General features: G+C 33.9%; 1 protein-coding gene across 2 annotated transcripts in view; it reads left to right on the top strand.

Annotated features, from left to right (window-relative positions):
* Positions 1-435: 435 nt before the first annotated feature.
* Positions 436-23,892, top strand: part of LOC118206091 (uncharacterized) — a 167,196-nt gene continuing 143,739 nt past the window's right edge. For both annotated transcript variants that reach the window (XM_085811479.1, XM_085811480.1), the window contains exon 1: positions 436-594. The gene's annotated coding sequence lies outside the window, so the exon portion shown is untranslated. The remainder of the gene's footprint in view (positions 595-23,892) is intronic.

Genomic DNA, 23,892 nt, shown 5'->3' with positions numbered 1-23,892 from the left:
CTATCTGTTAGCTTCTTACTCTATAAATAATTAAAAAATAAGGTGTATACTTTGAATTACCTTTAAATTAAAATAAATAGTTGTAATGTGTACAATTCAGAATAGCGCATGTCTAGATGAAACCAGGAATTAAAATCGAAATCAAATAGCTGGTGTTTTATGTGTGAAAAAAAAAGGTGGGATAGCTTAAAATTCCATGCTTTTCCTTTAATTAAAATATTTTTAGTAATAAGAAATCCATGATTTCTGACTAAAATGGATTAATCGTTTTTAAACTTTGCATATAACAAGACAGAATTCGTTTTTGGTACTTTTCCGATCTTTGTAAACATCGCAAAGTGTAGCAGAATTGTAGCGCCATTTGCGGTCAGTAGGAATATCACGCAGGCAACCGAAAACACAAAAGAATATTTTCACACTGGCAGGCCTTGAGTATAAGTTGGTCTTGTTGAAACAGAACGAAACCATAGCTGTATGTAAGCTGTGTGTCTTCAAGCAGCTTTGAACAAAATTAAATTTTCTATGGGAAAGTGTTTTATGGGTATTGTCGGACAGGATCCGTGTTAGTAATCATTTTGTATTTCGTTAAATAAGGTACGTATTTTTTTAGAAATTTTCAGTAGTCAGTAATTTTATATTTTATCATTGACTTTCCGCAGTTTGAAACATTTAGTGAAATAAATAAAGCAATAAACTTTCCTTTTAACAAGTTTTGCTATAAAAAATCGCCTGCTTGGAATTTTTTTTTTTTTTTTTTTTTTTTTTTGTTTTTGGCCTGCAACATTACTTTTGAAAGTGAGAATTATCGTTTGCTATTTGACTGTTTTGTTTTCAACCAAAATGGCGATTTTAAAGAAGCAGTGTACGGAACGCTATGTTTGTGCTCTTTCCAAAGAAAATCGTTCGTATTTACGTCTTGAAAAATGCTATTAAAGGCATAATTTTTCAGTATATAAAGCAACAATAGTTAATATTGTCAATAACAAGGGGAAAAAAAAAAACTTCGAAGTTTGGCTTCAAGGAGAAAAATTGTTCAAAATACATAACAGTGGCTCACAAAAGTGGCGTGTTCATACGCGTATGAGTTTCAGCGAAATATTGCTTTATTCATAATTAAAAAATCAATATTTTAGAATGGAAATTTTTTAAGGATATTTATAAATTTCTCTTAGAAAATCTATATTAATTATTTTATCAGCATATTAAAATTTGTTTTGGAAAATCAATAATTAAAAAAGTAACGGAAAAATTACCTCACAGAAGTCTTTGTATGGTTTAAAGAAATCTGCATATATTAGTAAATATTGTATTACAACTTTCAAACGTTTGGGCATAGAGTTAACGAGTTTTTTTTTTTTAAAATATCTGTATCAATGTTCCTTCATTCTTCCATCATTACTGGGGCCCACCAGCGGCCGAGCAGTAAAGTCGCTGAACACTGGTTGTTCGGTCCGAGGTTCGAATCCCGCGAACGGGCTGGCTGCATGGGCACTTTCGTGGTTTTCCCCATGTGTAACGTGTATACGAGCCAGTTTTCCTTAGAAAGTCCTCCACAAAGACATCCCTCCCCTTAGGCAGATAGCCCTCGAGGCTTTGCCGTAATCACACACACACCATCATTACTGTGCTTAGTTTGGTTTTTGTTATAATTTTTGGGTTTTCATCCGCAGAGAACCTGTTGGCGCTTCGGGAAAGAACCCGTTAGCAACGTTGCATTTTTACTCACCAAACTGGAGCCGAGCCGTAAACGTGATATGCAAATATGGGTTGATCTTTACAATATGGTAACTGGTAGTTTAGCGACATTTTGGAGGCGATAAAGGTTACTACCTGGGACTTTGGTAATAATGTGAGCAGTACTCGGTTCCGATTACGCATTATTTTGTGTGAGGGAAATGAGAGATCATGGGATATGTTATGTGATATTAATGGACGAATTACGGTTCTTGAATTGGAAAAGGGGGGAAATCGGGAAAGAATCTGGAAATTTTGTATTTGGTTTATTCTGTGTTGTGTGAAACAGTGTTCGTGAATTTTTGGATCCCATGGCCGTAACTAAAGAAAAGTTTATCGGACACGTAATCAAGATTCTGAAGAAGATTAGGTAAGTTAGTATTTTTAATTATTTGAGGATATTATTTTTATGCATTGTTCTAAATGTAAGGTGGAAGTAAAGGAATTTGGTATTATTGGGAAAATTGTTATTAGCAATGATTTAGTTTAAAGTAATTAGGATTGTAAGGTAATTTTTATTAATTTAATGTATGTGCTCATTTATATTTTAAGTAGTGTTTTTGAATTTAATTATATTTTAATTAAATGATAGTTATTTTGTGAATTTTATGTTTGTAGGAATTTGGTATACGTTATCAGGTAATTTCATATATGTTCTTTTTACCGGGTTTAAAGATTGAGAAAATTGTCATGTATTTTCGTGAAATTTTTCTAATTTATGAGAAAAAAGCAGTATACATGGATATAGTGAAGAGTGTGCGCAATGCCATTTTTGTGCAATTCTGGGATGTTTTTTTAAGTAAAAATAAGTCGACGTGTACATGGTTTAGTGATATTTTAATTAAATAATAGTTATTTTGTGAATTTTATGTTTGTAGGAATTTGGTATACGTTTAAGTTGAAGTAAACGTGCATGGAAACAATTTAAATATTTGATACTAAGTATTTGTAATGCTTGCGGTATGAATTCGTTGGTAACGTGTATAATGTAATAGATGATTTAGAGGTAAAAGTTTTTGGATATTTTATTTATTTTATATGTGGAAATGTTCATATTTGGAAAGGGTAAATACTTTTTCGCGATCAGGTAATTTCATATATGTTCTTTTTACCGGGTTTAAAGATTGAGAAAATTGTCATGTATTTTCGTGAAATTTTTCTAATTTATGAGAAAAAAGCTGTGTACATGGATATAGTGAAGAGTGTGCGTAATGCCATTTTTGTGGAATTCTGGGATGTTTTTTTAAGTAAAAATAAGTCGGTGTGTACATGGTTTATGTGTATGTGTTATTTTGAAAAACGCGTAAGGAGTATGGTATTGTGCACTTTTCCCAATTTTGCAGTGAATATTTGTCATGATTAAGCAGTTTTGTTAGATAAAATTTCTAGCATAAGTGTAATTCGGCTAGTAGATTGTTGGAAGAAGTGTTCAGTAGATAAAAAGAAAAGAAATATGTCTTTACTTCGTGAAGAGAAAATGGCGGCGGGAAAAAAAAAATGGAGGGTTGCTGTTGGAGAGTTGGTCGCCAAATTTTCGCCAAAAGAACGCCAAGTTACCATAATGTAAAGATCAACCCAAATATGTTCTGTTGGGTTGAAATCTGGTTACCGAGGTAGGTAGTGTTTTCAGAACTTGTGGACAATTATAGCAGGGCTGTGGAGTCTGAATCAGAGTTAGGCAAATTTTGGGGTAAAAGGAGTTGGAGCTGGAGTTACTAAAAGCATGTCGAGTCCGATTCCAGTTTTTGTTGGACAGTTTGAAATGAAATTAAAGTGAATTGAAAAAAAAAAAAAAAAAAAATGACAAACTGAGTTATTATTTTTATTTATGGACTATATAAATTAATAGTTGTTTTCTATTTTTATTGACATATTAAGAAATAAATAGAAGGGAGGAGGATAGATGTGATATTTTCCATTATTGATAAAACTGATTCATTTAGTTACAAATCTCATTGGTCAATTTAGGTAAGCAGCAATAGCAGGAAGAACTCCCAAAATTGATGCCATTCTTAGGAAGTGAACAGGAAAAGGAGCAATTATTGATCCAGCAATGTGATGGTTAAGTACATATTTGATGATATAGAAGTTGTTAGACTTACAAACTTTTCTAGAAGATGTAGGTAATCCTAATGTTTCATTAACAGAGAGTCTGTGGAATGATCTTACGGAATTGGAAACTCTTCTTTTTACATTGTGTATATCCACAAAAAAGCTACAATCTGAAGAACCAACAGGAGGCGAGAATGGGAGAATGCGATATCTGTTCTTTCTGAAATGGAGGGTTTGTTGCAGAAGGAATAGTTTTTTTCAATGAAGAAAAGAGAAACTAGTGTGTTAGAGAATGGTATCTTGCTGGGTTCAATATATGTAGATCCAAAATACCAAATTTTGTTGGATCATGAACAGATACAAAAGGCAAAGAAAGCCATCTATGAATGGTTAAGCTATATTGAAGGACACCCCTTGGATTGTTGTGAAGTTGTTTCATTTATGGGAAACTGAACAGTTGAATATTATGGAAACCTTATTGTGACGTGGTTGGTTGCAGTGGATTTGACTGGTGGGAAAATATTTGTAAGGACTTGAAGTATGTCGCATATTGTATGCTGTGTATTGTAAAATGGCTGCCGGTGGTAAACTGGATGTTTGGTGATATAGAATGAGAGGGCGGAAGGTTCCTTTTTAAGTGGTTAAGGACAGAAGAAAGAAATGTTTGTTGGATGGAATTCAAGGGAATTATAAGTGTCCTGTCTGTACAAAGGAAATGCGTATGGTCGAATATAAAGATCGTTGAGATGGGTTTGTTGTAAGAAAGCTTCAGATGCTCACCATATAAAGTGTTCCATTAGAAGGGAACGTGGTTTGAGGAAACATTTTGAATGCTGTGAAGGAATTCACCGTGTGTTCCATGGACTGAAGACAGAAATTTCTAAGTAAGGTAAGTGGATATTTCATTTGCGTAGTGCTTAGATGAATTTCCTTTTTTATGTTATTTCATTGTTTTTTTGTTTGTCTCTAGTGTAGAATTGGGTGATGCTTTGACTTTTTAAGTGAAAATAGATCGATGTGTACAAGGACAAAGGGAGTGCACGATGCCCAGTTTGTGCAATTATCTGATTTTTTTTTTTTTAAGTGAAAATAGGTCAATGTGTGCAATTTTTGGACTTGTTCTTTTGCCTTTGTCTAGCGGTGCTTTTGCACCAAAAATCGCCCCTACACAAAGCCAAAATAAGTCAAAACATTGTAGAAACTCGACCACATACTGCCAAAAATCGTCAATTTCCGTCTAAGAGCATCCGTAAATATATTTTTAACCTATTAACTTTCATTAAGAATGAAATTATTCTCAGGACAGTTGGAGTATTCAAATCAGGACTGTCAAACCTCAGACGTTGCAAGCGAATCTCTGTCATCCTGTTGCAGTTATGAATTAGATTTTGAGAAATATTTGGATAATATTGAAAAGGGTAAGGCAAAGTGAATGAAAATAAAGAACCGAGAGCCTTTAGATATAAAAATGCAAAAGTACAAACGAAATTTCTACATGGCCTTTGAAGAAATAGAGAAATATAATTGCTCTTGTAAGACACCTCTTTTAGAATTTATAAAAATCTATCCTGAAAAGTTAAAAGAAGTAGCCCTAACAGTAACAGTTCTTCATCCTACTCAAGTCAATGTAGAAAGACTTTTCTCAGCTCTGAAGTTTATCAAATTCGATCTATGGCCCTCCAACAAAGAAGATCTTGCCGATGCTATACTGTTTCTTAGAAATTACTAATGCTCCATTTCGTAATATATGCTAATTAATGTAAATAATTTGCTATGCCATAATTTTTTTCTGTAGTATTTATTACTTCTTTTATGTAAAACAAAATAAGCTGTAACTCATGTGTATATGTTTACGTATGCATGAGGGAGTCCGAGTCTAAAATTCCAGGAGTCAAGTGTCTGACATTTTTTCTACCGACTCCACAGCCCTGAATTATAGATGCTCAAAAAGTGAACGTCCAGGACTGTGTGTTGAGGACATTGCCCTGATAAAAAAATAAAGTTTCCAGTATCCAAATTTTGGACAGATAATTTTAAAATATTTAAATGAAGAGCATGGTTCATTGTGCCATCAATAAATATGAAATTATTTAATCCTGCTGCTGACATTCACCCTCACACTAGAACACATCTACTGCCTTGCTTTAGTGGTTGAACCAAGGTCTTGGGATTAACCCTCTGGCTGATCATCCCAAGATTTTCACGGGCAAAATTTTCTCATCCCGTGATTTCCGTAGACATGTTTTTCTTCCTCTGTTGAGGAGCGGATCCTGTTTTTTCTCCGTTTAACCATTGAAATAAATTATATACAGTATTAGGCGTTTAGTTTACATTTTGGTGAAAAGGTATCGTTAGTTGTTCACTAAATTGCGACATTTGAAGGCACGTGGTACTAGCGCTCAAACATCGATTTTGCTGCTTTTTTCTTACAAAAATGGCTGCTAGAAAATGTTCAGTGATTATCTTGATTATTTAATTAAATTATTAATTAGATTTATTGATTAGATTAATAATTATATTAATTAAATTTATTGAATCTGGTGCAAAGACTGTGAAGTTGGACTTTGCCTTGAACCCAGTTTTGAACTCTATCATGCTAAATTGCATTTTTAAGGTATTTTTTCCTCAGGGCTTTATATTCTGAAATTTTATACATTTTACTGTTTTATTTTATGCAAGAAATAGAAATTAGTTGTAATTCGACTGAAATTTATTTAAAAAAAAAGATTTTTTTTTGTAACAAAATCTGAAATTGGTTTTTCTGGCAACTTAGTTTCTCACGATAAAAATCTATATAAAAAATATTTTCTAGGAAAAAAAAGTGCATTTTTTAATTCTCCAATATATATATAGATTAAAAAAAAAAAAAAATTGGAAGCGATTTTGATGCACAAATTGAGCAGTCAGAGGGTTAAGCTCCTCATGTTTTCTTTTCCGTCTTGCAATTATATGCATATCGGAACCAAAAATTTTTAATTTGCTTTTATTTGCAAATAAGACATGATTTCAATGCACTTTGGGCTTATTTACCATTGATTTTGAGAAATTATATGCATATCGGAACCAAAAATTTTAAATTTGCTTTTATCTGCAAATAAGACATGATTTCAATGCACTTTGGGCTTATTTACCATTGATTTTGAGAATAAAAGCTGCAACTTTCTATTTTTTGCACTTGGAAAAAAGGTTTCTTTTGAGCAGAGCACCCATGTAAATCAGCTGGGCCCTCGTCAAACAGTTTTGAGTGAAATTGAAGTGGACTTCTTTAGAGCATTTTATCACAGCACCATAGAATGGGATAAACTTGCTAATTTAGTGACATCCTGATTCGAATTTCCATTCTTATGATAAAAAATGATAAAATTTTTAATGCTGTTTGTTGCTTCCTTGCAACTACAAGACATTTTTAAACATTGAATAAAATATAATGAAGTAAGCATGCAAAAAGTAAAGACAAACAATTTTTTAAATGTCACCAAACTGCAAAAAATAAAAAGTGGTAGACGTTATTTGTGAAATTTTACCAAAGTGTTTCGGTGTACGATCACTTTCGTGGCGTGTTTTATCCGTGCCTTCCTATATTTTCAATTTTAGAAAAGGAAAATAAGACAGTATTAAAAATTAAAAAGTTTGGCTTTATTCAAGATCACATGGAGATAATATATGAAAAAAATATTGTTATTATGGTTCGAATTTAATTCCTGTGCTTTTTCTTCAAATTCTTAATTTGTGCAAACATTTTTGGGAAACACTGTATCCAGGAAAAAAATGGAATGTTGGTAAAAATATATTTATGGGTGTCCCGTGGCGAAAATTAGCGATTTTTGGCGTTACATGGATATCGAATTTGTGCAATTTTTTTACTTGTTATTTTGGCTTTGTGTAGCGGTGATTTTTGGGCCAAAGAATTGCACAAACTCTGTATACATGTACACATCGACCTATTTTCACTTAAAAAATCAGAGAATTGCACAAACTAGGCATTGCGCACTCCTTTAACTTTATCCATATACACATCTACTTATTTTCACTTAAAAAAAATCGGAGAATTGCACAAAGTTGGAATTGCACACTCCCTTTGTCCCTGTACACATTGACCTATATTCACTTAAAAGTCAAAGGAGCAGCCAACAAAAAATATATAATCTCAATGAACTACATTTTAAATCAAACAATAAAATAACATAACAAAGGAAATTCATTGTAGGACTACACGAAGGAAATATCCACTTATTTACGAATTTATGCATCTTCAGTCAAGCAAAATTCCTTAACAGCATCCAAACACTTCCTAAAATTATCTGAACTAGAATCTGTATACAGGCGTCGCCACATAAATTCACAAAAATAAGAGTAAAAAATATTCTCCGTTCGAAAATATATCGTGTTCGACGATACACATTTCCTTCCTACAAACAGGACACTTAATAATGGCTACTAAGTAAACCCTCATTTACACACCAGTCAATTAATGCTTTTTCCCCTTTCGTTCCAAATTGTTCAGAAACTTTAAATTAATCATATTACATTCAGCTATTTTACCATATAAACCACAAAATAATGTACTTATCTAATACACACAAGCCCTTGTCCAAAATGCGACACACACTTTCCAAATTTTATCCTACGATTCAAATTCACCGCAACCAATTACATCATAATAGGATTTCCATAGCATTCAACCACTCAGGTTGCCATAAATGAGACAATAACTTGGAGATAAATGAAACAACAATTTAGCGATAATCCAAGGGGTGCCTTTAAATCTACTCTAACTGGAATGTTTTGAATGTTGAAAATGTAAGAACTTTAATGTTAAAAGAAAATTTTCAAGCAGTTGCGTAATCATTAAAATGCTAATAAATTAATAAATGACTAATGTTGATTTGAATCTTAAAAGGTGAAAAAATGTATGTGCATCATCTTTCTTCACAACATATTGCTGAAAGCAGAACGTAATGCAGAATTATCTATGACAAAAAAATTATTTGGACGAAAATGGAAAAATATTGTCACAGTAGATGAATCCTGGGTATAATTAAATGACAGCAATATAAAAAGATTAATTTATTAGCATCAAATGAGCAATTTGTGAAAACCTTTGCTGAATTGTTCAAGGCCAAAAGATACATCCGCCAATGAGTGTTCATCTGTGAGGAGATAGAGCTCTTCAAGGAGATAGAGCTAGTTCATCTGTGAGGAGATAGACCCCAAGCAAAACTTACATAATGGGGGGGAAAAAATGCCAGATCATAAGCCCATGAAAGTTTTGAGGGCATCGTGGGATGATCAGCCAGAAGGTTAAACCCAAGACCTTGATTCGAACACTAAAAGCAAGGCAGTAGAGGTGTTCTAGTGTGAGGGTGCATGTCAGCAGCAAGATTAAATAATTTCGTATTTATTGATGGCACAATGAACCATGCTCTTCATTTAAATATTTTAAAATTATCTGTCCAAAATTTGGATACTGGAAACTTTATTTTTTTATCAGGGCAATGTCCTCAACACACAGTCCTGGACGTTCACTTTTTGAGCATCTATAATTCAGGGCTGTGGAGTCGGTAGAAAAAATGTCAGACACTTGACTCCTGGAATTTTAGACTCGGACTCCCTCATGCATACGTAAACATATACACATGGGTTACAGCTTATTTTGTTTTACATAAAAGAAGTAATAAATACTACAGAAAAAAATTATGGCATAGCAAATTATTTACATTAATTAGCATATATTACGAAATGGAGCATTAGTAATTTCTAAGAAACAGTATAGCATCGGCAAGATCTTCTTTGTTGGAGGGCCATAGATCGAATTTGATAAACTTCAGAGCTGAGGAAAGTCTTTCCACATTGACTTGAGTAGGAGCAAGAGCTGTTACTGTTAGGGCTTCTTCTTTTAACTTTTCAGGATAGATTTTTATAAATTCTAAAAGAGGTGTCTTGCAAGAGCAATTATATTTCTCTATTTCTTCAAAGGCCATGTAGAAATCTTGTTTGTACTTTTGCATTTTTATATCTAAAGGCTCTCGTTTCCTTATTTTCATTTGCTTTGCCTTACCCTTTTCAGTATTATCCAAATATTTTTCAAAATCTAATTCATCACTGCAAGAGGATGACAGAGACTCGCTTGCAGTTTGACAGTCCTGATTTGAGTACTCCAATTGTCCTGAGAATAATTTCATTCTTAATGAAAGTTAATAGGTTAAAAATATATTTACGGGTGCCCTTAGACAAAAATTGACGATTTTTGGCAGTATTTGGACTAGTTTCTGCAATTCTTTGACTTATTCTTGGCTTTGTGTAGCATGAGCACATTCACGCACAAGCACATTCTGGTATTTTCTCGAGAAACAAAAGCGTACAGTTGCGAGATATCTATTTATTAAACGCGCATGCTCTTGTATTTTTCATTATTCCGGCAAAGCTTTCTCTTCAAATAAGTTGCATGTAGCATTGCACTTGGAAATGAAACAATTTAGTGACAATTCTATTTAAAAATAGCTAATTCAATACAAAAACCATAACAATATATTAAACCCAGCAAGATCTCATTCTTTAGCAAACAAGTTTCTCTTTTCTTCATTGAAGAAATGATTCCTTCTGCAATAAACCCTCCATTTCAGAAAGAATAAACATCACATTCTACCATTCTCTCCTCCTATTTATTCTTCAGATTGTAGCTTTTTTTGTGGCTACATATGATATTTATGTACACTAATCGAATCAATGAATGGCGCTGCCTATGAATCTAAATGTCACATCTAAGTTTTTATAAGTGGTGGTTCAGTTATGATTCTAGGATCAAAATACTCAATCTAGTTTTAAAAAGGATTTATTAAAATACTAAACAAATTAATTTAATTTAGAATCAAATCTAATGTTACATCTCGTGAGCAGTGTTCGAGCTGCGTCATAACAAATCAAAAGTCAAGTTCTGACTGTTGCCATTCTGAGGCAGAGAAAAGTTTCTAATCGAACTGGAACATCGGCAGAAGAAAATTTCTAGTCAAACCAAAACATTCTGGCCCCCGTTGGACGATTGTCCAACATTTGGAAATGGGAATGGACTGATATTGGAGACGGCTCGACGAAAAATTCCATCTGAAGTTCTTACATCTACGACTCGTACTAGTCCATCTGGACCAGAAAACGTCTCCTCAATGCGAGCTAGTGTCCACTTCATGCGTGTCTTGTTTTTGTCCTTTAGCAAGACTAGTCCTGCCTTGAGTTTGGATTTCACTTGATTCCATTTTGAACGATTCTGCAAATAATTAAGATATTCTTCGCTCCAACGGTTCCAGAAATTAGCTCTAAGTTTTTGAATTAAGGTACATCTAGAATACAAGGACAAAGAATGTACAGAATCATTCGGTTCTGGAATCGACAAAAGTGGAGCTCTTATCAGGAAATGACCTAGAGTCAAAGGCTGAAGATCCGTTGGATCAGCTGAAATAGGTGCCAGAGGTCGAGAGTTCAAGCAGGCTTCTATTTGTGTAATTAATGTATACAGCTCTTCAAAGTTTAAAATTGTCGTTTTTGCGACCTTTGTCAAAATTCTCTTCATTGATTTTATATTATATTAGCCTCCCATAATCTAACAAAATGCGGGCAAGAAGGAGGAATAAATCTACATGTTGTACCTTCTTCGGAATTAAAGCATTAAATGGGATCTGAACTGCAAATTCTAATAAGTTTATCAAGAACATTTTTTCTTTCCTTGAAGTTCATAGCGTTATCACTCCAAACAATGGATAGTTTGGATTGTCTGGCAATAAACCTTCTAAGACGTGCTAGAAATGCTTCAGTAGACAAATCCGATAGTACTTCTAAATGAATAAATAGCCTTTGTGCTAAAGCAAATAAATATCGCGATGTATGATTTTAAAGTAACCCTAGGTCTTTTCAAATTAGGCTTAACTGGATCTGCAAAGTCCAGTCCTATTTCTTCGAATAGTCTAGTTATTACAACTCTATTTCTAGGTAAGTCTCCCATCATTTGGTTTATGGTTTGGTTCCTTGTCCGAAATCACATCATGCATTTATTTATAATGCATCTATCTTGTCCGGAAGGTATCCAGTATAATTGTGTAATAAGAAAAAGTGTTGCTTGAATGCTCAAATGAAGAGATTTTTTTGTGATAATAATCTATGAGTAATTCAGTGAAATGATGTCTTTTGGGTAAAAGAAGTTGACGTTTCTGATCTTCTGAAAAATTGGAGAGACTCATTCATTCTCCCACCAACTCGTCAAAGTTCATCTTCATCAAGAAATACATTTAAGGATAAAATCTTACTATTACTTGGAACTGATCGTTTCGACTGCAGGCACTTAATTTCAGGTTGAATTTCAGAATGTTGTACATATTTGACTAGCACCTTTGTTGCATTCTGTAATTCAGAAGCATTCAAGAAACTTTCTGTACTTAATGGTGGATTGGTTCTGCAGTTGTTCACAAACCTTAAACACCATGCAGTAATTCTAATCAATTCGCTAAATAATGAATACCTTTTAATGAATTTGTTCTCAATCGAATTTTCACCTGTGACTGTTGAGTTCACCTCAGCTCCCTTTCAAAGTTCAAGCTCTACATTATCTTTGAAATCTCTTCTTGATTCTACAAGTTTAGGCCACGAATCAATGCTCTGTAATTGCCACTTAGGTCCATGCCACCACATGTCATTATTTCTTAGTTCAGATAACTTTATTCCTTTTGTGGAATTTGTCTTCATTCCTCTGCCCTGGAGCCAGATTTTCAGCCAGATTCTCATCTCCAGGGCAATAATTCCAGGATTTAGGTGATGTTTTCTCTTGTATTTCTATTACTCGATGTTGGATGAATGGCTTCCGTTTCTTTAAATCACCCTTTATCCAATGTAACGTCACAGAAGAGTCTGACCAAAAATATACATTCATTTGAAGCCTTTTCATTAACTGTTTTTTCACATTTGGAGGCTAATCTTGCTTCGATGAGTGCTCCCATCAGCTGTAGTCTTGGAAGGACAGTTTTTTCAGTGGAGATACTCTGGTTTTGGAAATGACAAAACTGCTTCTTATTTCACTGTGCTTCGTGACATATCGCAGGTATATTACAACTCCATGGGCCCACCAGCAGCCGAGTAACACTGGTAAAGTCGCTGAACACTGGTAGTTTGGTCCGAGGTTCGAATCCCGCGAACAAGCTGGCTGCATGGGCGTTTTCATAGTTTTCCCCATTGTTAACATGTATACGAGCCATTTTCCCCTAGAAAATCCTCCATGAAGGCATCCCTCCTCTTAGGCAGATAGCCCTCAAGGCTGTGCCATAATCACACACACACATTACAGCTCCATATGCCTTCTGACTAGCGTTGGTAATACAATACATTTGAATATCTCTCAATTCAGACTTGTTAAATCTTTCAGAAGTAATGTCGAGGAATGTTTACATTTTGAATCGCTGACAGTTTGTTAGACCATTTTTTTATTCTGTTTTCAAAGTCTAATGACAATGGATCATCCCAATCTATTCCAAATTGCCAAATTTCCTGCATTAGTATTTTTGCCCTAATAGTGAATAAATTTATAAATCCAGTGGGATCGTAAAGCTTTGCAATGGTTTTAAGAACCTCACTTTTTGTTATTAGCTTTGTTTTCCCTTGAACTTGATTAGTTAGATTTTGTGATTCTATCTTCAAAAAATCTTCTTTGTAATTCCATTTATATCCCAATACCTTCTGTTCCAGAACTTCTTGAATTTCACCATTTTCATATTTGTCAAGAACTTCCTGCAGATTTGCACAATTTGTTTTCCATTTTCACATGTTTTAAACCAGCAGCCTTCAATATATATCTAATATCCTCATATATGAGTTTAGATTTTGTCTTCATCCCCACTTATTAAATCGTCTACGTATAAACATATGTTCAATAGTTTAACTGCTTTTTGATCTGTTTCTTTAAAGGTGTAAATGTGGTGTTTGATAGTAGCGGCAAGCAAAAATGGGCTGGATATAGCACCAAACAAACCGCGAGTCATCCTAAGTATTTTCGTGTTAGGTTTCCCATCCTTATCTGTAAGTTTATTTGCGCACAAAAATCGTACAGCATCCCTATCGTCAAGTGACAGAAAAATCTGGAGAAAGGTTTGTTCAATGTCGGCAGTAAATGCTATGCTATGTGTACGAAATTGTATCAATATCTCTAACAATGGTGGATTTTAGGACCAGAATAGAAACAATCGTTTAAAGAATATTCGTTTTTCGAATGGCTGGATGCATCAAATACAGCTCTCACGGATTCGTCAGGTTGAATAACTGGCTGGTGAGGCATGTAATAAATTCTTGTTTCTTCAGAACTTGAATCAATTTCCTCAGCTATACCCATTTTTAAATGCTTCTATAACTGAGTGGGATTATTTCTAAACCTTTTAACCAGTTTATCAAAGTGAACTTCTGCATTTACGTACAGTAAGACCCCGCTTAACGCTGTTTCGTTTAGCGCTCTTTTATTTCAACCTCGGGATTCCCCGAAATTGCTCGCAGCGTGAACTACGGGGATTCCTCGAAATTGTGCGTAGCGATAGGTTTCCAAATAACATATCCGAAACTTTGTAGTTATGTTTCTTGTTTGGTGCGGTGAGGTGCTGTACGGAAGCATTTTTATCATTTGAAACATTTGTTGACATTATTGTAAGTATAAATTTACATAATACTATAACGATTAATACAGTGACAAATATTATGATCTTTAGTTTTTATCATGGGTGATAATAAAAAAACAAGAAAAGAAAGCAACCAGAAAAAGCATTTCACTGGAAACTAAAATGCAAGTGATTAAAGATTAGATTCTGGTGAGAGTCAATCTCAAATTAGTGCTGTATTGAATTTGGCAACTTCAACAATAAGGACAATTCTTAAGAATAAAGAAAAAATACTGTCATCGGCAACTGCAACTACGTCAAGTTCTGCAACTAGAATTACCCGTTCTAGAAATAACATTATAGAGCAAGTGGAAAAATGACTGTATATATGGATTGACGACGAAATTGAACGCAATATGCCATTAAGCCAATCTATCATAATGCCTTCTTGAAAAAAAAGGCAGAAAATTGGAAACACAGAATAGACTGAATGATCTGACTGGCTTAGAATTTTATTTGTTTTTATAAATATATTCGTTTATATTGTTTTTATTTTTGTAAGAAATAAATGTTTGGTTTTATTATTATTAAAAACACATTATTAAATTTAATACCTAACCAATTTTCTATCCATCTTCCCTAACTCCATTATTTACATGTTAAGATAGCCTCGTTTAGCGCTGTTTCGCATTACGCTCTACTTTGATGGAACGGATCCCCCGCGTTAAGCGGGGTCTTACTGTATATCGTTTCTAACTCAGACGAAGTTTCGTTCCAAAGGAGTTTAACCTCATAGCGCTTTTCTTTAAATTTGATATTACTGTTAAATTCTCTAAAATGTCATTAACTATTTTACTACTTTTCTTTCCTTGTTCAATTCCCAGTGTTTCTAATTCCCAAAACTGCTTTAACTGTGTTGAGACCAATTTATTGTCAACAATAATGTCCAAGTTTAACAATTCACCGTTAGAATCGATCCGGCCTTGAAGGCACCATCCAAATATTTTGTTTTGGAAGCTATAAGTTTATTTTTAGAACGTTTAAGTCTGCCAGTTATTACTTCATGATAGTAATCTGCTCCGATCAAAACAGCAATGTTTTTGTCACTGAATTCACAAGAATCAGCTAATTGTAATCCTATTAATTCTTTGTTAATTTTGGAAACTGGGATATCAAAGAAAGGTAAATTAGTTGCACATATTTGGTTAGTTTCTCAAGTTTCAATTTCTGTATTTAGGGATGGTTCACTTCTGTTTTCGATTTTGACTTTTCGATTCTGTTTTCGACATTGCAAGTTTGTTTTGTTGCCAGGTTAACTCCAAAAGCAAATACAGTCAAAGTCGTTAATCCGGACTCGTCGGGACTTCGGCGATTCCGGATTATCGATTTTTCCGGATTATAGATCATCACTTTAAATCTGGTAAGATGGCATGCAGAAATTATAAAATTAAAAATAAGAAACCATAATTTATGAAATAAAGAACAATTATGATCTAAAGGGTATCAAAATTCACAAAAAAAAAAAAAAAAAGCTTAATATTTATTTGTTTACTTTATTAAACATTTCTTTCAATATAAGTTATTTAAGTTGCTTCGTTTTATGTGATAATACTTTCTCTTTAATTCTATAAACAGACATAATTTCTTGTTCAGTTACAAAGTTCGTTGTTCAAGTCCTATAATTGCTGTGTCGAGAATACCGACTAATTTGTCAATTGAAATTTTTTCGTTTTCAATAACCTTTGTGTCACTTTCTTCACTATCGGAAGTGAATTATAATGACAAGGAATTTGATTTAAATCATATCAAAGACGGAGTACATTTAGTTGAAATACTACATTTAGTAAGGAATTATAAGCCAAATAAAATAAAAACTTCTGCCCTGAAGATAAGGATAGTGCTGACAGATCAACTTCCAATTAATTGTGTGCCGCGGCGTCCCCCCTCCCAGTGTGAAATTGATAAACAGATTTCGGAATGGTTAGAGAAACGAAGGATATGCCTCTATCCATTTTTTTGCAGCAATTCCACTTTTTATTTGATGGACATCAAAACATGCTTTCGCTTTGTAGATCCTTTGGCAGTATCCAGCATTGGAAATTCTATTTGACATATATGAAAGTTCAAGCTTACTTTTATAAATTGCTCTAACAGTCTGCAAAAAAAGCCAGATCCAATTCGAAGATTAAGGAACAACGCAATCTGCAACATTAACTGAATTAGATAATTTTAGCTTAGCTTATACTGTCCGTTATACATTAAATGTGCATGCGTAAACGTATTATGCACATGCGCACACGTATATTCGCAACTGTAAAGGTCTTACATGCATGCGTAAACGCCTATGCACATGCGTCAACGCTGTTGGCTTTAGTTTTCCACATGCAAATTTTGATCAGAGGTGAATCGGTGGTAAGCTAACATGGCTGTCGCTGATTGGCCGATGAAGTCAAGATCGGCGGGTTTGCCGAGTATTATATATATGTACGCCGGTATCGGCGAATGTCTTGTTCTCTTGGTATTATGAGTTAGCATTATGCTAGTTTTCTTTCACTCAATGATTTTAAATGTAAAGGCTACAGTGTTAGCTTATTTTATTTAATTTACGGAATAAAGCATGAATTTTATTTAGATTAGTCTTAGCTTTATTTAAGGGAAGCAAAATATGCTTTGCCTTTATCATCACCACTACCAACAGGGTTATGGGCCTAGTGCCAACAGCTAATCGGTCATCCAGTTCAACTCAGCATTGAAGGAATGTAGGTGAAGAGGGCCATTATCCAGGAAAAGAAGCGGACCTGTCTTAGAAGTTTGTTCAAGTTGTTGTGCTCACACTTAATTGAAGATGTCATTACTACCTGAAGGTTTTGACCTGTTAAACCATGACAACTGGGATCGATGGAAAGTCAATATGAAAATGCTGTTACTGGATAGAAATTGTTGGAGCTTCATAGAGGACAAAGAAGAAGAATTAGATAAAAGTGCAACAAGGCGTGAAAAGCAGGAGTTCACACTGAGAGAGAACAGAGCCTTCACTACATTATATTATGCAATTAAAACTGAGTTCAGGCCGCTGATACAAGAATGTTCATATGGTAAAGAAGCATGGGAAGTTCTACAGAAGCATTTCAAACCCAAAACAAGAGCAAGTATAATTCAGTTACTGGATGAATTTTTACTTCCTTGTACGAAGTAAAAAGGAAGTATTGTAATTGTGAAAAGTTTCAGGCAGCATGTTTCAACGAAAATATCCATTTTGACTGCTATCGAATGCAATTTAACGATGTTTTTGCGTGATATCTGTACGTAAGGACAAAATAAAAGACTCTTTTCCTTCAAAAAAATTATAAAACTGCTTTAAAATGAATTCTGAAGAGAATTTTTCATGGCGTCTGTACGTACGTTCGAGTAGCCTCAGAACGTTGAAATTTTGTATATAGAACTGCTATAACATGTAGATGTGTACCTCGTATTTTGGTTGCAATCGGCCGCACCAAACATATATAAATTTATTTATATATATATCCACTCTGTTACCCGGCTCGGTGATCTCAGTTTCTTTACTCTTATATGTTTGTAAATACAGTCAAAAGTCCTTAATTCGGACACCCATAATTCGGAATGATCTATAATCCGGACCTCAAAACTAAAAACTTTCTGCGCATGTGCCGCGTTGACACATGCGCATAGGCGTTTACGCGTGCACGTAAGACCTTTTACGACTGCGCATATGAGTGTGCGCAAGTGCAGAATACGTTTTCGCGTGCGCGTTTTATGTATAATGGACGTATAAGCTAAAATTATCTAATTATCTATTTCAGTTAATGTTGATGATTGCGTTGTTCCTTAATTTTCGAATTGGATCCGGCTTATTATTTCTTGAAGACTGTAAGAGCAATTTTATAAAAGTAAGCTTAAACTTTCGATTATATCAAATAGAATTTCCGATATATATTTGTTAATATGTAAAGGATCTAAAGCGAAAGTATGTTTTGAAATCCGAAATCTGTTTATCAATTTCACGCTGCTCGGCGGAGGGAACGCCGCGGCGGGCGCATAATGAATTGGAAGTTGATCTGTCAGCACTATGAGGTTATTGAAAACGAAAAAATTTCGATTGACAAATTAGTCGGTGTTCTCGACACAGCAATTATAGGACTTGAACAGCGGAACTTTGTAACTGAACAAGAAATTATGTCTGTTTATAGAATTAAAGAGAAAGTATTATCACATGAAACGAAGCAAAACTTAAACAACTTACATTGAAAGAAATGTTTAATAAAGTAAACTAATAAATATTAAGCTTTTTCTTTTTGCAAATTTTGATACCCTTTAGATCATAATTGTTCTTTATTTCGTAAATTACGGTTTCATATTTTTAATTTTAGAATTTCTGCATGCCATCTTACGAGATTTGAACTGATGATCTATAATCCGGAATCGCCGAAGTCCCGACGAGTCTGGATTAACGACTTTTGACTGTAGTACATTTTTTGCTTTAAAAATGATTGAATTATGTTGTTTTTATCTTCCGGTTAAGATTTTTATGCTTTTAGTAAATCTCTATGCAATGTTTTTAGAATTATCAACAATTTTAAAGTTGTTTAAGTGCCGCTAAGCCTAATCCTTTTCTTGATGGCGGCCATTGTTTGTTTACATTTGAAACAGCAGACTAGTGGATTTGTTGCCAATGTAGAGAAACGTAGCTTCGCAACAACAAAGATAACGCCTTCATTTATTATTGCCAATTAAATCATGATTAATCCTTTGTTTAATTTTTTCGAGGAAATAAATGTTTAAGATTTTAAAGATAAAGAATTAATGTTAGTAAAAAATTATGTAACAACTACAGATAAAGGAGGTAACGCAGATGAATTTAATTGGGTCGTAGATACTGCAGCTACAACTCATTTCTGTAACAATAGAAATTTAATGACAAATTTTGAAGAAATAAATGAGATACATATGTTATTAGCTGTAGGAAATTGTGAAAGTAAAGTACTAGGAAAGGGTACCGTCAAATTTGCAGTAAAAGTAGGCAATCGAATAAATTGGATTGAGTTCGATAATGTGTTATATAATCCAAATCTAAGGAGAAATTTACTATCGGGAACCAGGTTAGAAAAGGCAGGTGCTCATTTTGTGATTTCAAAAGGGAAGATGTGGATATACTTTAATAATTGAATTATGCTACGCTAAACGATATGACGGACTTTATCATGTAAAACCATTTAGATATGCAACAAATAAAAGGGAAGCTGGTTACGGTACAGAAATTGGAAAGTTAAATAAAGTATGCAATGCTATGGCATCGGAGATTTAGCCACATAAATTTTGATTATATTAAGAAAACTAGTAAGAATCAAAGCGTGAAAGGGTTACCAGAAATTGAAAAATCAATGGAGAGGTGTGAACCGTGTATTATTGCTAAATCTAGTAGAATAACTTTTAAAACTGTTCCGAAGAGATCGGATAAACCTTTGCAGTTGGTTTATTTAGATGTTTGTGGCCCACTACCAGTTCCATTTAAGGGTGGCAGTAAATATTTTCTTGCTATTGTGGATGACTATTGTGTAGATTAGTAACAGTGTATTGTATGAAAAATAAAAATGAATCGTTCTACAACTTTCAAAATTATCATAGGCAAATGGAAAGACTGACGAATAGAAAATTAATAAGTATATACACCGATAACGGTGGGGAATTCTGTAACAGACTAATTCGAAGTATTAAGTAACAGTGTAATTCGAAGGGTACTTACCCGAAAATGAATTAATGTTGAACGCACAAACGCTTACACCCCAGAAGAGAACGGTGTGTGTGAACGTTTTAACCAAACGGCATTAGACGCAGTTAAAGCTATGCTTAATGATGGTAAAATGGGAAAAGAATGGTGGGCAGAAGCTCTTGGCTGTTTCGTACATACGTGGAACAGAGTATGTCATAAAAGCAACCGAACCCCTTATGAAATTTTCCTAAATAGAAAACCCAGTGTTGTTTATTTTAAAATATTTGGTTGTAAAGCCTATGTTGGCATGCCAAAACAGATTAGAAATAAATTACAAATGAGGTGCAAAGAAGGAATCGTGGTAGGATATGCGAAGGAAACTAGGGGTTATAGGATATGGCTGCCTGAAGAACGCAGATTAATAGAAACCTGTAATGTGAAGTTCGATGAAAAACTGAATGCAGCAAATGGCATCCTCGAACAGAAATCAAAACCTAAATTTAAAACACTAGAGCAATCTGAGCTATTAGCAGAATCAGATGAAGAACAAGAAACTTCTAGAGAAGAAATAGTTGTTGTCAGATGACAAATCTACTCCGAAAGAAGTATCAGACTTAAACTGGTAAAGAAAAGCAGTTAAAAGGCCAGACGGAACACGTACAGACATATATTATTATGTAGAGGGAACAGACACCCGTTTTAGATCCTATAATGATATTGATAAGTATTGTTGAGGCAAGAAATATTAAATTTGAAAAAGATAAGTTCGATTTTAGTGGAAAAAAACAAATGCTCGGGGAAAGTTAATTTTGTAGAACAGGAGACTAGTTCCGTGTCTGAAGAGGCAAATTCCATAGAAATAGTTATCCCACAAAATTTTAAAGAAGCTCGAAAATCAGTAAATGCCGAAGAATGGGATAAGGCAATGAAAGAAGAAATTGACACAATGAAGAAAAGAAAGGTTTGGTAATTAGTCGAAAAGCCAGAAAATAAAACTATGATAGGAAACAAATGGGTCTATACTCTAAAAAGAAATGAAAATAATCAAGTGGTTAGATACAAAGCACGTTTAGTAGCACAGGGATTCAGGCAGAAAAGAGGTGAAGATTTTGATGACGTTTACGGTCCTGTAGTAAATTTTTCAATCATAACAATATTTTTCACTATGCTGGTATGTTTATATGGATGGACTAATTGTCAGTTAGATGTAAAGAACGCATATTTATATGCAAACTTAAATGAGAAAATATATATGACCCAACCAGATGGATTTATTGAAGAGAAAAATAAAGTGTGTTTATTACACAAGGCCATTTACAGTCTACATCAAAGTGGCCGTGAATGGTTTTGTGAATTTGAAAGTACTTTAGAAAATCTACATTTTAAGAAAATACAGTGGTGTAATTGTGTTTATAAGAGTTCAAATGTAATTCTCTTGTTACATGTAGATGATATTGTGATTTTTAGTAAAGATCAATATAGTATAGATAAAGTAATTTCACAGCTGAGTAAGTTTTTTGATCTTAAAGTACAGTCAAAAGTCGTTAATCCGGACTCGTCGGGACTTCGGCGATTCCGGATTATAGATCATCAGTTTAAATCTCGTAAGATGGCATGCAAAAATTCTAAAATTAAAAATATGAAACCGTAATTTATGAAATAAAAAACAATTATGATCTAAATGTTATCAAAATTTACAAAAAAAAAAAAAAAAAAAAAAACTTAATATTTATTTGTTTACTTTATTAAACATTTCTTTCAATGTATGTTGTTTAAGTTGCTTCGTTTTATGTGATAATTCTTTCTCTTTAACTCTATAAACAGACATCATTTCCTGTTCAGTTACAAAGTTCCGCTGTTCAAGTCCCGTTAATTGCTGTGCTGAGAATACCGACTAACTTGTCAATCGAAATTTTTTCGTTTTCACTAACCTCTCTGTCACATTCTTCACGTCTTTATCCATTTTTTGCAGCAGTTCCACTTTTTGTTTGTTGTACATCGAAACATACTTTCGTTTTGTAGATCCTTTGGAAGTTCCAGCATCGGAAATTCTATTTGACATAATCGAAAGTTCAAGTTTACTTTTATAAAATTGCTCTTACAGTCTGCAAAAAATAATAAGCGGGATCCAATTCGAAGATCAAGGAACAACGCAATCATTAACATTAACTGAAATAGATAATTAGATAATTTTAGCTTACACCGTCCGTTATACATTAAACGCGCAGGCGAAAACGTATTCTGCACTTGCGCATACGCATATGCGCAGTAGTCAGGGTCTTATGCGTACGCGTAAAACGCTTGTGCGCATGTGCCAACGCGGCGCATGCGCAGAAAGTTTTTAGCTATGATGTCCGGATTATAGATCATTCCGGATTATGGGTGTCCGAATTAACGACTTTTGACTGTATTAGGCAAAACTAAAACGTTACTTTGAATTGAATTCTTAGAGAATGAGAATGGGGTTTTTATACATCAGCAAAAATATATCGAAATTTTTGAAAAATTCAAACAGTTCCACATACAATAACTTCACTTCCCATTATTAAGACACAATAACACGCCGAATAAAGAAAAAGCTTTCAAGTTCAGTAAAGTTTCAGATTCACAGAAAGAAATGATTAGGCATCTTATCGCTCATAATGTGAAATTCAATAATAAACCTTTGAAACCAAATCTAACTGCGAGAGAAAGAGCTACAATGCGCGAGATTCATTCTAACCCGGATATTGTCATTTCAAAGGCCGACAAAGGTGGCCAGATAGTCGTCATGGATAAGAACACTTACATCGATGGTGTCACTAAACTCTTAAACGAAGGACCATATAATCCTATCCCTAAAGATCCTTCACCTTCGGACTTATCCAAAATAAAAACTGCGATCAAATCTTCGCAAATCATTTCAAGCAACTTAAAACATTCACTTATCCCATCTGTTGCGAATTGTGCCAGATTATATGCTCTTCCCAAAATTCATAAAAGTGGTATTCCTTTCCGCCCTATTGTATCAAATTTAGGTACTGCCTCGTATCCATTAGCTAAATATTTAGTTTCTAGATTTTCCACTCTATTAGACAATAACATTTACACCATAAAAAATTCAATAGAGTTTGTAAAAAAGGTTAAAAACATTTCTCCTCGTAATTTACTCATGGTTTCTTTTGATGTAAAATCATTATTCACCAATGTCCCAGTGGAGGGTGCATTAAGATGTCTAGAAACCAGACTTCGCGAATTTCATTTCTCTTGCATCGAAATTGATGAGCTAATTTCTCTCACTCAACTCTGTTTGAAACAAACACATTTTGTTTTCCAAAATAAATAGTACAAGCAAACTGAGGGATTAGCCATGGGAAGCCCCCTCAGTCCCATCCTGGCTGATATCTACATGCGTTATTATGAATCAAAATTGTTTGAAACTTTAAAATTCCCGGCATGGTTCCGCTACGTAGACGATACTTTTACCCTGTTTGAAGGTAATAAAGATGATTTGAATAAAGTTCTCTCAACAATGAATTCTATTGATCCTGCTATTCAGTTCACTTTTGAACTTGAGACTTGCAATTCTCTTCCGTTTCTCGACATTCTGGTCACACGTAACATATCCAACTTCAGTACTACAGTTTACCGTAAACCTTCATCGGTTTGTCTTCCACCACACTTTAAATCATGTCATCCGACTAAACAAAAGTTAGCTTCATTTTATTCCTATGTTTTCCGTGCTCTTCAAGTTTGCTCCTCCAAACTAGCCCTTGATGA

Source organism: Stegodyphus dumicola, chromosome 2 (genome assembly GCF_044657685.1).
Source record: "Stegodyphus dumicola isolate Sdum_Otavi_A_Nest chromosome 2, ASM4465768v1".
In the NCBI taxonomy this organism is placed as follows: domain Eukaryota; kingdom Metazoa; phylum Arthropoda; class Arachnida; order Araneae; family Eresidae; genus Stegodyphus; species Stegodyphus dumicola.
The sequence above is the reverse complement of the archived record's forward strand: the minus strand, read 5'-3'. Positions and strand labels throughout refer to the sequence as shown.